Source organism: Xenopus laevis, chromosome 3S (genome assembly GCF_017654675.1).
Source record: "Xenopus laevis strain J_2021 chromosome 3S, Xenopus_laevis_v10.1, whole genome shotgun sequence".
In the NCBI taxonomy this organism is placed as follows: Eukaryota; Metazoa; Chordata; class Amphibia; order Anura; family Pipidae; genus Xenopus; species Xenopus laevis.
The window spans coordinates 18,268,185-18,286,289 of record NC_054376.1 but is presented as its reverse complement, the minus strand read 5'-3'; the positions used below and the strand labels follow the sequence as shown (position 1 = coordinate 18,286,289).

At 40.0% G+C, this 18,105-nt stretch overlaps 1 long non-coding RNA gene across 2 annotated transcripts in view; it reads right to left on the bottom strand.

Moving 5' to 3' along the window:
* Positions 1–17,783, bottom strand: part of LOC121402116 — a 36,950-nt gene extending 19,167 nt beyond the window's left edge. Inside the window, exons 1-3 of one of the 2 annotated variants that reach the window (XR_005966554.1) lie at positions 17,486–17,783; positions 15,308–15,519; positions 98–252 (exon numbers count right to left, since the gene is read on the bottom strand). This is a non-coding gene — a long non-coding RNA (uncharacterized LOC121402116). Of the gene's footprint in view, positions 1–97; positions 253–15,307; positions 15,520–16,238; positions 17,444–17,485 lie in introns of those variants that run through there. The other variant, XR_005966555.1, reaches the window with a different exon arrangement.
* Between the last annotated feature and the right edge of the window lie 322 nt (positions 17,784–18,105).

The following is an 18,105-nucleotide window of genomic DNA, read 5'->3' as shown; positions in this document are numbered from 1 at the left end:
GGTTTTCAATCCAGCACTGAATGTGTCAATGGCAGGAGTGACAAATTTTTTAACAGGTCTTCAAAAGTTTGCAGCAACCACAGGGTGCACAACATACCTGGGAAGTCATGGATGTAGTTCAAATTTACCGCAGGTGTCTGTCAGCATGGTTCCGGGCCATGTATCTAGTCCAGGTTTCTTGTACTCAGATGGAGATGGAAACTGTTTTTTTTCCCACTGTGAGCTGGAGTTTGGCTATAGCACCAAGTGTCCCTGGAAAGAGGAAGATAAAAGTCACTCCTAAGATACGTTGTGCTGAAAGGGACGTTCTACTTTCTGGGACTGTCTACTTCCAATACTGTAAGTGCTGGACATCTATTGTTTCTTTGTATACCAATATTTTGTGTGAAGCAGGACTAATCCTCTGTTCAAGCAATTGTGTTGAAGCTGTTAATTTTGTATAAAAGCTAGCCAAACTCTTAAAGGTGGCTTTTGACTCAGAGTTGTGTGCTAAAACTATGACATGGCCATGATCCCAGCTAACATGAACTTTACAGACCCCTATGAGGATATTATAGTGCAGATTTGTGAAATGCCAAATTCACAGTGAAACTGTAACAGGCAAAAAAGTTTACTCTTCCCTGTTTATTAGGTTCTAAATAATAACTATAGTTCATTGCATTAAAGTTTCCTTACTAAAAGCCCTTCTTTACTATTTTGCGAATTTTCAAAGAAATGAAACTGGTCATATTCGCTCATCACTAATTGTGGCATTTCTGAAAGTTTTGAATACTATGAATCATTTATTATCCTTTAGGGCATAGCTACAGAGGAAGTAGGGGGAGGGGTTGGCAGGAGTGTAAGGCCCAAATTAATGAGCAATTTCAATATATAAAATGGATCGCTCTCAACTGACAATACTTAGCCTGGATTCTGCCTGCCCAAATCTAGGCATGGATTTTGATCATGGATTTAATTGTTAAGGGACCATGTGGCAAATTTACTAAGCAGTGAAAATTCACCAGCGATGGCTTTGCAGGCAGCGCAACACTTTGCCAGGCGAAAATTCGCTCAGACAACGCTAATTCACTAACATGCGAAGTTGAGTCCAAGGCGCCGAATGCTGACGAAGTTGAGCCAGCGGTAATTCGGCAATCAGAGGCAAGTTGTTCTAGCGTTGGCTAATTTGCATACGGCGGGAAATTAAAGTTGAATGGACGTATATGTTGCAGCAAATACATTACATTACACAAACCCAGGGAAGCTTAATAAAAGAAAATAGAGTTGTTATTATGACCTACACATGAGCCCAGTGTATAGTTTATGTGCCATACATTAGGTGATGTAGGGGGGAAGCCGGTTACCCCAAAAAAATTTACGCTGTTTTGCAGCCTATTACCCTGAAAAAAGGAAAAGACGCCAGCATTTTTGGGACTTAAAACATTTTTCAACAAAATTTTTAGGAAGTCCTATCTACTCTATTGCACTGCGCCTGGTCTGAGGTGGCGAAGGCAAGTCTGGCGCAAGAGGTAAGGTTCAGTAAAATCCGCATCTTAGTGAATTTGCGCAGTTACATCCCTTTGCCGTAGTGCAACTTCGCCTGGAGATTGAGTGCAAATGAGCGCCAGCCTCTTTCGCTAGCGGAGTTACGCCTGCACCTTTTAGTAAATTGACAAAGTACTGAAATTATGTCACGCTGGCAAATTTTTGCCAGCATTAGTCACTTTGCCCTTTAGTAAATTTGCCCCTCTGTCTTAACGATCAGAATATTACAATAAAGATATATATATAGATATATATATATATATATATATATATATATATATATATATATATATATATATATATATCCACCACTGTGTTTTTCTGCATCTGCTCTTACAATACTGATATACAGGCATTCATCATTCATGTACAATATGCAAAATATTTATTAGCGAGGAGAGGAAACTATTGTCCATTCAAAAGGGTTACAGCAGAAGCCTACAATCTTCAGACTGTGGTCTCGATTTTTAAACTGGCCCTATCTATTGAAAGAACTGTCTAGATCTCACAAAACCACAAATCCTGGCCCCCTTGAGAATCCCAGTGCGGGATACAATAGGAAGGGGAGAGAAAAGAGTGGGGTTTGATTGCCGAATTCTGCCAAACAACCTCCCCCCCTTGACCAATTCTAATAATTATATAAAGAAGGCTTGAAGCTAAGGTTTTAAAAAAAAAGTGTTTTAAAAAAGCTTTTGAATAGCAGAGTTCGCCAACACGCGTTTCGCAGGTAAGGCTTTCTCAAGGCGAATGTCGGGCGTTCCGGTACATACACTTAAATAACTTCCGGGTGTGATGTAAAGGGCTAAATCTCGCGATAGTTGAACTATAGGGCTATCGCTCGTAATATGTCCTCATCATGCACTGTGTCATTACTGTGGGAGCCATCACCTGATTACTATTAGCCAATCTACAGGGACTGGATCATTCCTATGCACATTATCAACATTAGCTCCCCAGCGCCACCCTCTGGTACTCCTTTAGAACGTCCTGCTCATCTGTTCTGCAATTGATTTGAACTACATATACAATAAAATAATTATGGAACTGCATATCACTTTCCATTTTTAACTTTTTAATATAACATATTTTTATTAATAACATGAATTAAAACAGACATGCATTCCTATGATGAATTTTTTGTGTTGTTTTTAAGATTTTATTTAAATAAAAGGTGTATATAGATTATTTTCATTAATTCCCTTTGGGGACACTGTATCCATTTTAAAAATCCAATAAGTTTCCCGTCTGAGGAGAGCCTGTTCTATGTTGCCATTCCGTATTCCCAAATTTACTTTTTCTAGGGCCCAAAATCATAATTTAGAAGGGTCCATGCTATGAAATCTAAGTGCTGTGCTACTGTGGACATAGTGTGATCTTTCATTTTCATATTTCCTGCTATTCTGATAATACTGTTGCTGCATTCTCACTTTGAGCATTTGGGTCGTCATGTCTATATATTTCATCTGGCATGGACATTCTATGCAGTATATCACCCCTTGAGTCCTACAATTGATATAGCTGTTGATGTCATGTTTTTTCCCAACTCTATCCTCAAAGGAAGAGGTCCTTAAGCATTTGTCACACATATTACATTCCCCACATGGGAAAAACCCTTGGTTTTGAGGCCTTCGATCTCGTGATGTTTGATATTGACTTTTAGTCAGCATGTCCTTTAAGTTAGGACTTCTCCTATAACTAATATCCACGTTGTCTTTCAAAATAGAGAGTGTTATCCTCTAGGAGTATAGGCCAGTGCTAATTGAGGATAGCTTGTATTTGGGTGCTATTCGTAATATAGGTGGTGATGAATCGTACGGTATTATTGGTATCTTGTTGTTTGTCTTTTATTAGCAATAGTTCAGATCTGTCTGTATATAGGGCTCTGTGATAGGCTTTTTTTTACCACTTTTCCTGAGTACCCTCTCTGTTTCAATCTGGTTTTGAGTTCAGTAGCCTGTTCCTTAAATATATCTCTTAAGGAACAGTTACGTTTAAGCCTTAGGAATTCATCTGTGGGGACTGATTTCTTTACTGAGTGAGGATGAAAGCTTGAGTAGGTCAGTAATGAGTTAGTAGCTGTAGTTATTCTAAAGTTTTTTGTTTGGAGTTCTCCCTTGTCATTAATCTCAATTTCTAAGTCTAGAAAGGAGATACATTTATTTGAGAGCTCGATAGTTAGCTTAATGTTCAACTCTTTTTCATTTAACCTGGTTACAAATTCCCTAGCTTCATCTTCAGTACCCTCCCACACCACCAGGATGTCATTGATGTAGCGAATCCATTTCTTAATTTTAGATTGATATTTTAACAACCCTTCACTCTTTACAATAGTGTTTACCCAAAACCCCAAAAATAGGTTGGCATATGAGGGTGCGCATGAAGTTCCCATCGCAGTTCCCTGTGTTTGTAGGTAGAATTTATTGTTGAAGGTAAAGTAGTTAAAATTCAGAACAAACTTCATCAGTTTACAGAGGAATTCTATCATTTCCTCCTCATTTACTAAGAAGGCACTTAGAAAGTATTTAAATGCTTTTAAACCCAGTTCATGTCTGATGGAAGTATAGAGGGACTCTACATCTAGTGTCATTTATAGGGTCTGATCAGTAATTTCTACATTCTCAAGTTTAGCTAAGACATCTAGTGTGTACCTAGCATATGACTCCATTCTTTCCACCATGGGTCTGACTCTTAATTCAAGATATTGACTGGCTTTTTCCGTCAATTACAATTACCAGATACTATGGGTCTCCCTGGTGGTTTGGACATGTTTTTGTGGATTTTGGGTAGTAAATAAAAAGTTATCAAAAGGTTGTATATTCTCAGCAACTTATCACCTTAAAAAAGGACACAGCGGGGTACAATCACCAATTTGATATATTTTATTCATTTAAAAAGAGAAAAGAAAAGTAAAACCCCGTGTGTCTTTGTATTCTAGAATCACTTAAAAGAGTTTACACTGCTGCCAATAATTAACTAAAAACCTCTAAAATGCCTGTGCTTATCTATATAAGGATCACGAAAGTGCTATGTTCTTAATTATATTATACGGTCAAATGAATTAAACTGCAATTCATTAAACATTCTAATACATCAATTTTAATTAATAGTGATACTTTATAAAAAACACCATTTGAATTCAATTAATAAGACCAATTTTAAAATGATTACCTATGTGATTAATTCAGTTCTCCTATGGCCTGTTATAATACAAGGTATTAAAGATAGAGACAAACCTCTAAAGTGCGTTAGTGCTAATTAATTAACCACCATAATAACCCCCAGGGGATTTAATTAACTAAAATAATTAAATAATTAAATAAGTTCCACAATAGCTAAGGTAAAATTATTGAAAAACACAAGCTCCTTTCACAGGACTTCCTGTGAAGGATAAATTGTATCAACCTTATCAGTTGATTGGCAGGATATACAATGCAACAACAGATTCAAGAATTGTATCACATTCACACTTGTAATATATTAAGATTAGAATTGGAAGAAAGAGATAGTGGTGGAGTCATCCCGTTTATAACTGTCTGGTCATTTTGCTTTCTAGACCCTGGGATTACCACAAGTAAAGAAGGCAGAACGTGGGGAACTGTGGTCTCAATAATACCTTTTCTAACTTGAATTTATTTCTGTCTTTCCTAAAAAAACATAAGTTCCCCACGTCTTGTGAAAAGGAAGAAAGGATAAAAAGGAGTTTGCTAATCAGTAACTCCTGTAATTAATTTAAAAGAGTAAGGATAAGAGATCTATTTAAAATTCAATAATAGAGAGTGAGAGTGAACCACGCTGACGCGCGTTTCGCAAAAGCTTTGCCAAGGCTGTGTTTTAATGAGCGTGCCTCGTATCTATTTATGAAGTTCTATCATGCGTCATCACCCACTGCCCGTTCGGTATCCTATGTAATGTAGTGTGCGACATCCTATCTACAAACCAGGCAGTGTCAAGTTACATAAAGGGCTAAAGCTGTATGTCTACGTAAGTTTCAGTGTTTACAAAGGTTACCATGGAGACCCTGCACCAGTTCCAAGGAATTCTATCTGTTTACATGGGACTGGATAGTTTGTAATTCAATGCAAACTATCCATGTAAAAAAACGTGTTTCCATGGTAACCTAAATGGTTTGGTCAATTTCATGGGATCTATGTTGCTTGCAAAACTATATGGTTTGCCCATTGGATTTATTATTAATTGGGTATATATCCATAATGTAATTTACATGATTAATTGAGAACATAATTTATTTTATTCTATTTATATTTTAATTATATTTGCCTGAGTTCATAAGTTCCAATTTAAGACCTGTAATTATATCCTATTTTAGAAAGATTGTATATATTTTACCCTATTGTATATATTTTACCTATTATTTATATTTTTAATTGATCTTATGAATTTCTTTGTGTGTGTATATATCATGATTTGAATTTGTATGTTTTAATTTTTTATTATTGTGTACTTGATTGGTTATGGAATAAAGGCTGTGAATAAATTATTCTCATTTATACCTGCAGGGGATACTGTGTTTAATTTAAATATCCAATGGCTTTCTCTTTTCAATAATTCTCTTTCTAGATCACCTCTTCTAAATCCCCTTTTCCACGACCCAAAATTTCAATCCTATGGGATTGTGCTTGTTTAAAGTGACTTGCCACAGTTGATAGGTTCTTTTCACTTTTTTTCATATTATTATTACCTGCTTTTCAGTGGCGGAACTACCGGGGGTGCAGATGTACCAGGGCCCCTGCTCTTGCACCCCCGGTGGGGCCCGCAACCCAGGAGAGGAGTACCAGCCGGTACCAGCCGGTATCAATGGCTACTCCGTGGCACCAGCATAAAAATACCTGTCTCTGCAGACACGACACCTCCTCCCCCACTAACCCCCACTAACTAACGGGGCTTCTGCTTCAGGGCCCGCGTAAAAGCCCCGCTGGATGCTGCCTCACCAGCTTCCGTCCGGTAACCCAAACTACGCACGTGTACGCAAGCGTGCGCATGCGCCTTAGCAAGCGTGCGCTTGCGCTTGCACGTTAGCAAGCGTACACTCACGCATGTGCATTCATTTTTTTCTGGGCCTACAGGGCCCACTGGAGCCGGCTAATATATGGTGTATATAATTATAGTAGCAGAGTGGGGGTTTTTGAGAGAGTGGAGCGGTGTGGGGGGGATTTGAGAGAGCGGGGGGGGTTTGAGAGAGCGGGGGGGGGGTTTGAGAGAGCGGGGGGGGTTTGAGAGAGCGGGGGGGGGTTGAGAGAGCGGGGGGGGGGTTTGAGAGAGCGGGGGGGGTTTGAGAGAGCGGGGGGGGGGTTTGAGAGAGCGGGGGGGTTTGAGAGAGCGGGGGGGGTTTGAGAGAGCGGGGGGGGTTTGAGAGAGCGGGGGGGGGTTTGAGAGAGCGGGGGGGGGTTTGAGAGAGCGGGGGGGGGTTTGAGAGAGCGGGGGGGGTTTGAGAGAGCGGGGGGGGTTTGAGAGAGCGGGGGGGGGGTTTGAGAGAGCGGGGGGGTTTGAGAGAGCGGGGGGGGGGTTTGAGAGAGCGGGGGGGGTTTGAGAGAACGGGGGGGTTTGAGAGAGCGGGGGGGGGGGTTTGAGAGAGCGGGGGGGTTTGAGAGAGCGGGGGGGGTTTGAGAGAGCGGGGGGGGGTTTGAGAGAGCGGGGGGGGAGTTTGAGAGAGCGGGGGGGTTTGAGAGAGGGGGGTTGAGAGAGCAGGGGGGTTTCAGAGAGCAGGGGGGGTTTGAGAGAGCGGGGTTTTTTTTTTGAGAGAGCGGGGGTTTGAGAGAGTGGGGGGTTTGAGAGATTGGGGGGTTTGAGAAAGTGGGGGGGTATGAGAGAGTGGGGGTTTGAGAGAGTTTACAGGGGGTTGAGAGACAATGTGCAGGGGGGGTTTGAGAGAGTGTATAGGGGGGTTCGAGAGAGTTCACAGAGAGTTTCAGAGAGTGCACGGGGGGTTTCAGAGAGTGCGTAGGGGGAGTTTGAGAGAGTGCGCAGGGGGGGTTTGAGAGAGTGTACAGGGGGGTTGAGAGAGTGTGCAGGGGGGTTTGAGAGAGTGTACAGGGGGGGTTTGAGAGAGTGTACAGGAGGGTTGAGAGAGAGTGTGCAGGGGGGTTTGAGAGAGTGTACAGGGGGGGTTTGAGAGAAAGTGTGCATGGGGGGGTTGAGAGAGTGTGGGGGTTTGAGAGAGGATAAATGACTGTCAAATGCAGCAGGGGAAAAGGGCGCCAGTATTAGTTCAAATTGTCCAGGACAGGCAGGATGAATGGATGGCAGACAGTGGTGCTGCTGCTGAAGGTTCCTCCTCTCCACCCAACCCCAAGACTATCAGTGAAGAAAGAAAGAAGGCAGGCTGGTAAGGATATAAATCACATTTATTACACTGCATTGTGGTTTTTAACCCTTTCCTTGCTTTCAATAGCAAACATTTCAGTTGTGTCCTCCTATTATAAAATTTGGGGTATTTGTACATGGTATTGACAGTGTGCCGCCTTATGTGATTTCTGGGGTTATTTATTCATGGAATTGCAACTGTATCATCATAATATGAGTTCTGGGGGTATTAAACATGAAATTCTTACTCTGTCCATCCTACTTTTAGTTCTGTGCTATTATACATGGAACTGCAACTGTTTATTCTGCTTAATGTTTTAATAATTCATTAAATTGCATCAGTGTCTTTTATCTCAGAATGATGAGATTTGTGCTTTAGGTACAGCTAAAAGAAATGTTTAGCTATCAATATATTTAATATTTAATATTTCTACCATAGTGGGCATGGTCTAAATTCAGCAGGAACAGTCCCCTAAGTTTGCTCATGGTCTGTACAGAGAAATCCCATAAAACTATGGCAGCATAAGTATTCCCCTCAGTGACTTTTAATATCCTTATAATTTACAGTATGGGGTACATTATTATCCCTTATAATACATGAGTGATACTCAGAGTTCCCTGTATAACTCAGCCTGCAGCCTTGTGTCTTTATATGGTCACAGAACAAACCCTCAGTGACTTCTAATATCCTTATAATTTACAGTAGGGGGTACATTATCCTGTATTTCATTATAATACAGTGAAAGCTCAATTTTATGTCCTTTTTTCGTGTAACTTTTACATTAACTGTTGTCGCTACTTTTTAATGACTCATTTGTGTATTCAAACCTATTTTTTCATATTGCAGTCTTTTATTCAAATCAGTGCATGGTTGCAAGGGGAATTTGGACCCTAGCAACCAGACTGCTGAAATTGCAAACCGGAGAGCTGCTGAATAAAAAGCTAAATAACTCAAAAACCACAAATAAAATAAAATGAAAACCAATTGCAAATCGTCTCAGAATATCCCTCTCTACATCATACTACATCATACATAAAGTTAACTCTTAGGTGAACAATCCCTTTAGGGGGGGCCCAGTTGTAAATTTCTGTACCAGGACCCAGGGGTCTAGTTACCCCACTGCTGCATTTCTAATAGTACTGCAATGTTGTTGTATTTGAGTTTTTACCATCTGTGTGTTCATACCTACATATTTTTTCTTGCATGGGCATTCTAAGCAGTATATTACCCCTTTGGATTTACAATTGATGTAATCATTTATGTTGTGTTTTCTATCGAATCTGTCTTCAAAGGTGGACTTATGTATCATTTTAGTGTAATATGTGTGACAAAATAATGAAAAATTAAAATACACAATCAAATCATGATATATACACACACAAAGAAATTCATAAGATCAACTAAAAATATAAATAATAGGTAAAATATATATAATAGGGTAAAATATATACAATCTTTCTAAAATAGGATATAATTACAGGTCTAAAATTGGAACTTATGAACTCAGGCAAATATAATTAAAATATAAATAGAATAAAATAAATTATGTTCTCAATTAATCATGTAAATTACATTATGGATATATACCCAATTAATAATAAATCCAATGGGCAAACCATATAGTTTTACAAGCAACATAGATCCCATGAAATTGACCAAACCATTTTGGTTACCATAGAAGCCTGTTTTTTACATGGATAGTTTGTGTAGCGCTATAGTAAACTGACTTGTGCTAGGACAGTTTAGCTACTTTCCTTGGTGGGCTGAGACCACCGATGAGCTCTCTTTCTCAGGGTTAAGCCCTCGCAGCGGGGTGGAGGCAAGGGTGTAGTGTAACTGTAACCTGATGCGATATTGAACAATAGAACATAGATCCTTTAGCACATTGATCCACAATGGAGTATAGAACATACACAGCAGCATAAAGGAAGCATATACTCACAGCACGTATAGGCTGAATCCCCACAGGCTAGGGAATATACAGCAGAGAGTAAGTTGACAGCATGCGATGGGTATTGCCCAGTTTTCAGGATATCTTCCAGTGGCAGACTAGGGGAACTCCTGACATCCCTATCTCAACACTTGATTCCTTACTCTGGGTCAGTAATACCCTGGGATCTTAATCCCTCTAATCTCCTCGGCGGAGCCTTGAGCTGCTCAACTAATTAACCTCTCTATCACTCCTAGAGCGATCTATAAAACGAGTATAGCTGTCTAATTACTAGGGCCAAGGCGCCTAGGGTCAGCACTACCATTCCCTTCCAGCTTGCTTGGTTGGGCTAAAGCAATGGACCCAGAGCACATGTTTCCTAAACCTTTTATACTCTGGCACAGTGCCATCTGATGTACACTGTGTGAACTGCAGGGGTTACATAAGCACAAGGTCCCCATAAGGACCCACTAAGGTGTCCATATTACTAGGGATGTGCCTGTCTGTAAAGTGTAAGGGTGTCTAAGATTTTCACATCCCTACATTTGCATTGAATTACAAACTATCCAGTCCCATGTAAACAGATAGAATTCCTTGGAACCGGTGCAGGGTCTCCATGGTAACCTTTGTAAACACTGAAACTTCCATAGACATACAGCTTCAGCCCTTCACGTAACCTGACACTGCCTGGTTTGTAGATAGGATGTCACACACTACATTACATAGGATACCGAATGGGCAGTGGGTGATGACGCATGATAGAACTTCATAAATAGACACGAGGCACGCTCAGTAATACACAGCCTTGACAAAGCTTTTGCGAAATGCGCGTCGGCGTGGTTCACTCTCACTCTCTCTATTATTGAATTTTAAATAGATCTCTTATCCTTACTCTTTTAAATTAATTACAGGAGTTACCAATTAGCAATCTCCTTTTTATCCTTTCTTCCTTTTCAAAGACGTGGGGAATTTATGTTTTTTTTAGGAAAGACAGAAAAAAATTCAAGTTAGAAAAGGTATTATTGAGACCACAGTTCCCCACGTTCTGCCTCCTAGGGTCTAGATAGCAAAATGACCAGACAGTAACAAACGGGATGACTCCACCACTATCTCTTTCTTCCAATTCTAATCTTAATATATTACAAGTGTGAATGTGATACAATTCTTGAATCTGTTGTTACATTGTATATCCTGCCAATCAACTGATAAGGTTGATACAATTTATCCTTCACAGGAAGTCCTGTGAAAGGAGCTTGTATTTTTCAATAATTTTACCTTAGCTATTGTGGAACTTATACACAGAATTTATTTATTTCATTATTTTTGTTAATTAAATCCCCTGGGGGTTATTATGGTGGTTAATTAATTAGCACTAACACACTTTAGAGGTTTGTCTCTATCTTTAATACCTTGTATTATAACAGGCCATAGGAGAACCAAATTAATCACATAGGTAATAATTTTAAAATTGGTCTTATTAATTGAATTCAAATGGTGTTTTTTATAAAGTATCACTATTAAAATTGATGTATTAGAATGTTTAATGAATTGTAGTCTAATTGATTTGACCGTATAATATAATTAAGCACATAGCACTTTGGTGATCCTTATATAGATAAGCACAGGCATTTTAGAGGTTTTTAGTTAATTATTGGCAGCAGTGTAAACTCTTTTAAGTGATTCTAGAATAAAAAGACACACGGGTTTTACTTTTCTTTTCTCTTTTTAAATGAATAAAATATATCAAATTGGTGATTGTACCCCGCTGTTTCCTTTTTTAAGGTGATAAGTTGCTGAGAATATACAACCTTTTGATAACTTTTTATTTATTACCAAAAATCCACAAAAACATGTCCAAACCACCAGGGAGTCCCATAGTATCTGGCAATTGTAATTTGACGGAAAAAGCCAGTCAATATCTTGAATTAAGAGTCAGACCTATGGTGGAAAGAATGGAGTCATATGCTAGGTACACACAGGCCCGGATTTGCGGCAAGGCCGCATAGGCCCGGGCCTAGGGTGGCAAAAAAATAGGGGCGGCATGCCGCCCAGCCGCATTCAATTACAGCAGCTGCGCCGGCGTTTTTTCGCCGGCGCGCTGGGAAGGGGAGGTGAGGTGGGCGCTAGGACCGCGCGCCCGCCTGGTCGGACCACGCGGCCTAGGGGCGCCCCTTATTGAAATCCGGCGCTGGGTACACACTAGATGTCTTAGCTAAACTTGAGAATGTAGAAATTACTGATCAGACCCTATTAATGACACTAGATGTAGAGTCCCTCTATACTTCCATCAGACATGAACTGGGTTTAAAAGCATTTAAATACGTTCTAAGTGCCTTCTTAGTAAATGAGGAGAAAATGATAGAATTCCTCTGTAAACTGATGAAGTTTGTTCTGAATTTTAACTACTTTACCTTCAACAATAAAGTCTACCTACAAACACAGGGAAATGCGATGGGAACTTCATGCGCACCCTCATACGCCAACCTATTTTTGGGTTTTTGTGTAAACACTATCGTAAAGAGTGAAGGTTTGTTAAAATATCAATCTAAAATTAAGAAATGGATTCGCTACATCAATGACATCCTGGTGGTGTGGGAGGGTACTGAAGATGAAGCTAATTTGTAACCAGGTTAAATGAAAATGAGTTGAACATTAAGCTACCTATGGAGCTCTCAAATAAATGTATCTCCTTTCTAGACTTAGAAATTGAGATTAATGACAAGGGAGAACTCCAAACAAAAAACTTTAGAAAAACTACAGCTACTAACTCATTACTGACCTACTCAAGCTTTCATCCTCACTCAGTAAAGAAATCAGTCCCCACAGGTGAATTCCTAAGGCTTAAACGTAACTGTTCCTCAAGAGATATATTTAAGGAACAGGCCACTGAACTCAAAACCAGATTGAAACAGAGAGGGTACTCAGGAAAAGAGGTAAAAAAAAAGCCTATCACAGAGCCCTATATATGGACAGATCTGAACTATTGCTAATAAAAGACAAACAACAAGATACCAATAATACCGTACGATTCATCTCCACCTATATTATGAATAGCACCCAAATACAAGCTATCCTCAATAAGCACTGGCCTATACTCCTAGACCTAGAGGATAACACTTTAGTATCTATTTTGAAAGACAACATGGATATTAGTCATAGGAGAAGTCCTAACCTAAAGGACATGCTGACTAAAAGTCACTATCAAACATCACGAGATCGAAGGCCTCAGAACCAAGGGTTTTTCCCATGTGGGGAATGTAATATGTGTGACAAAGGCTTTAGGACCTCTTCCTTTGAGGATAGATTTGGGAAGAAACATGACATCAACAGCTATATCAATTGTAGGACTCAAGGGGTGATATACTGCATAGAATGTCCATGCCAGATGAAATATATAGGCATGACGACCAAAATGCTCAAAGTGAGAATGCAGCAACATTGCAGTATTATCAGAACGGCAGGAAATACGAAAATGAAAGATCACACTATGTCCACAGTAGCACAGCACTTTAAAAGATTTCATAGCATGGACCCTTCTAAATTAAGATTTTGGGCCATAGAAAAAGTAAATTTGGGAATACAGAAAGGCAACATAGAACAGGGTCTCCTCAGACGGGAAACGTATTGGATTTTTAAAATGGATACAGAGTCCCCAAAGGGAATTAATGAAAATAATCTATATACATCTTTTATTTAAATAAAATCTTAAAAAGTTAAAAATTGGAAGTGATATGCAGTTCCATAATTATTTTATCGTATATGTAGTCCAAATCAATTGCAGAACAGATGGGCAGGATGTTCTAAAGGAGTACCAAAGGGTGGCACTGGGGAGCTAATGTTGATAATGTGCATAGGAATGATCTAGTCCCTGTAGATTGGCTAATAGTAATCAGGTGACGGCTCCCACAGTAATGACACAGCGCATGATGAAAACATATTACGAGCGATAGTCCTATAGTTCAACTATCGCAAGATTTAGCCCTTTACATCACACCCGGAAGTTATTTAAGTGTATGTACCGGAACACCCGACATTCGCCTTGAGAAAGCCTTACCTGCGAAACGTGCGTTGGCGAACTCTGCTATTCAAAAGCTTTTTAAAAACACTTTTTTTAAAACCTTAGCTTCAAGCCTTCTTTATTTAATTATTAGAATTGGTCAAGGGGGGAGGTTGTTTGGCGGAATTCGGCACTCAAATCCCACTCTTTTCTCTTCCCTTCCTATTGTATCCCGCACTGGGATTCTCAAGGGGGCCAGGATTTGTGGTTTTGTGAGGTCTAGACAGTTCTTTCAATAGATAGGGCCAGTTTAAAAATCGAGACCACAGTCCTGGTTTTCCTGCCTTTCTTTGCTTTGTGGTGTTCCAGGGATAGTAATTGCAATAGGTAGAAAGTTTTGGGACAACTCCACCTTCTTGTATATCAATTTTCCTACTTCTATATCGGGCTGAGTTGCTGGGTAATTGATTTATCGTTAATTAATTTGGTTCATATATTAAATCTTCACATATTCCTATGTTGGACTAATGCACTTGCACTTTAAGTATCTTAATTCATTTATTTTTAACACCTATGCACTTTAGGCAGTGGATCAATTGCAAATGAATTAATTGTTAATTAATGAATTGGTAGAATTAAATTGACTTTAATTTATAAACTATAAATTCTGTAACTTATTAATGAAATTTTAATGAATTGATATATCCACTATTGATATTTTTAAGATCACTTAATCATACAGTTAAGGTGTAATCACTTTCAATTATGTGTATTAAGCAAGTTGATGAATTTGATTTTTAGAAATGAACCATAGGATTATTGGATAGAAGAGGGGTTCTTTCCTTTCTGTTATTACAAAGCTGTTCTGATTGAATCAGACCTCTCTGTCTACTGAAGCGATAAATTAGTATTAAGGGCATCTTCTCTTTCAATTGGGTTTCTCTTCCTTGTTCACGTGGAATGTAGATGTGACAGATTTAAAGTCCCAGTTTTGGCCAAGGCTTCGTTGCACAGGTAAGCTGTCTGCTCCCAAATCTAGGTCTCTTAAGTCACTAGTGTGATCTTGGCATGGGAAGGCTTTCATTACCTGTATGCTGTTTGAGGCTATTTTGTGAAGTCTGAGGTTGGAGCATGCCAGCATGACTTGTGTTCTCTTAAGTAAACTGATTGCTGTGTCCTCAGAGGGTGATGATTTGAGAACATCATCTACATAAAAGATGGGGTGCTAGGCCCTTGATACTTAATACATCAAAGAAGGCTAGACAGGCTAGAGATCTAGCTTAATGACTTTATCCCTTTGGCCTGTCATGTACACTCTGACTAAGCAAATCTTGGAGCAAGATCTGCCACCTATGGCTCCTTTGCAGACTTCTGTACCTTGGGAAGTGACCTCTGGTATGGTTGTAGCAGTGTCACCTTCCTCCCCGCCATGCTCGCTGACACCCTTGGTGTAAGATACAGTCCATGGGGCTGGCCCAGGGTGTAAAGCTGTGTTGTGATGTGTGCTGTCACATTCTGTGCATTTTACACTAACCTTACAGTCCTTGGCAAGATGATATGTAGACGAGCAGCACTTGTAGCAGATGTTGTTTTCCTTTAAAATGGCTTTGTGGTCCACTATGGGCTTTTCTCTGAAGGCTCTGCATTTCAGAAGGGGGTGGGGCTTCCGGTGTAGGGGACATTGCTTACCAGGGTCTTTGATCTTTGTCTCCTCATGGGGGATGTCAGCTTACCTGTAAGAAGAAACTGGAGAGAAAACATTAGTTTTGTGAACTGTTACAGCTGTTTTGGGAGAGTTATGTGCTGGTGGGGTGGAATGTGGTGGAGTGAAATCAAAACTGGGGCCATTTCTCATCTTGGCTTGTTGGTATACAAAGTCCATGAATACAGTAAAGGGAGGAAATGGAAGATTTTGCACCTCTTTGAATTTTGACCCATGTGCCATCCACTGCTCTTGTAAGTTGTAGGGCAACTTTTGAACTATGTGGTTAACACCTCTGGCTGTGTCAAGGAATGTAAGCCCCGGTAAGTCCCCTTCAGCTTTGGCTACCTGAAATTCCATTATCAGGTAACCTTTATTAGATATTTTAAGGAAGTCATCGGTTCTTTTGACCTCTACAACCTCTGCTAACCCATACCACTCATTAAGCCTGTCCCAGATCATTCGTAAACCAGTCTGTGGTTGATTTATGTTGATTACCCTGATCCTTTTGGCATGCTCTGCAGACTCAGTTCCTAGGTATTTGATAAGGAGGTCTATTTCCACACTATGTGAAAGGTTAAGTCTCTGATAGTGTTTTGAAAGGAGGATCACCAGGCTCTGAAGCCTTCAGGGTGGTAATTAAAAAAGTCCTTTGGTGACTAGCTCACGCCGTGCAAAGAACTTGGCAAAGTCCGTTGTGGCCTGGTTAGTACCAGGGTAAGTAGGTGGTTGGGTGCAATAGTGAGGTGTTGTGTAATCATACCTGTCTGGAGGTTTTCCTTTAAGCAGGGTCAATCCTAGGTGTGGGTGCTGTATGCAGGGTCACTTTATCAGCGTTGTCTCTCTGATGCAATTGTGACTTGTCGCTGGTTTGTGGACGTGTATAGCATCCTAGGTTCAGCGTGTCAGCAGGACGTTGGTCTAGTTCTTGCACTGCAGGAGGGTCTGTACCCTGCTTGGAGTTCTGGTGGACATATTCTTAGGTGTGCTTTGGACTCAATATCTAGATCGGGCATCCTGTTGTGTCTTTCACTAGTAGTGTATATAATTGTCTCTAAAGCTTTTGCTTCTGCTATGGCTGCTGCTGCTTCCTTCTTTAAGGTGAGCATTTCTAGAAATGCTTCTAGGCATGCGCTCTTCATCCTTGCCTCAGCTTCAACTCGCTCACTCTCTATTTTCCTTCCTGCATCTAGACGTTTGCTCTCTATTTTCCTTTTTGCTTCTTAGAAATGCTCTTTTTACTTTTGTTTCTGCTTCTTGGCTTTCTCGCTCTATTTTATTTCTCGCTGGCCTTTGCCACTTCTGCTTTTGCGTGGGCAATGGCGGCAGCATTAGTAACAGATGAGCTTTGAGAGGAGCCCGAAACTTGGGATCTGGTTATTAATGAAGATGTCTTTTTCTGTGACATTATGCAACACTGGATAAGCCTTTGCCTGCTTTGGCTGTTGTGGCTTCTCTGTGCTGCAATGATTTGATAGCAATGGCTGTGTCTGAATCGCTATCCTGGATTCTTGCCTGTGCTTGCACTGTGACTTTGCTTTGCCTGCTGTACAGTTTTGTTTCACTGCACACGCAGTACGTTGCAGTTCATCTACCTGCTTGGTAGCTGTTGTTTTACTGTTCTGTCCTCACTACGTGTTACCCTGGGGTAGTGTGTAGCTTGACACGCAGCTAAACTCCTTCCTTCATTAATACACTGACACAGGTTATTGAGCTTAACAAAGGGGAAGGTGTAAAACTAGGGAAGTATAAAACTAGGGAAGTATTGATAATGCTTGGTAAGCTTAACAATACATCATAATATATATAAACACTGTGGGAAACAACATATACTGTATAGATTCAAAGGGGTGAGAGGCATCTGTAAATTTATAAGGCCTAGATATCTCGGCAGGAAAAGAAATAGCAGTGCCATGAGGTAGCTGCATATATAAACTTGCATGAAATTACAAAACAACTAAATAAGGATCTGCCTTTATAGAACAGGCTTGGGGAATAAGTAATACCTACCATTGATGCTACCAAGAGGCTGGATGGGGTAGGATTACTGCAGATAGTGAGGTGCTAGCTCTGTACAGTGTAAAGATGGCAGCTAGAGTGATCATTTCCTGGTATTACACAGGGTCGCATTGGAAGGGTATGGTGGCCTAAGAAGAACATTTTTATAACAGTGCACAAACCATACAAGTGAATGACAAGGTGAAGCAATACAAACAATGACATAAAGCTGGAGGCATAACACCAGGCAAACATAGTCTGAATCAGCTAAAATAATTTTTATGATTTCAATTTTCTTCAGTTACTGGACACTAATACACACATCATAGTAATATCTGGTGTCTCCTAAAAGCTTTCCTTCATGCCGTTTTTTTAACCCTCCACTATCATATGTTTATTTATAAAAAATCTTAAGGGGATTAACCACAATAATGTACAGTCATAGCACAAAACTTGATTGCAAGAAAAATTGCACCAGGATTAGTCTAGTGTGCCAATTAGTGGTTATACTGCATTGATTTTATTGTAATTATGTATTTGTGTTTGTATTTATATAAAAAGTTCATATTTTATTAGTGGCACTCTCAACGTCTATATTAATAGGTGTTAGGATTCAGCATGGCCTGGTCCAG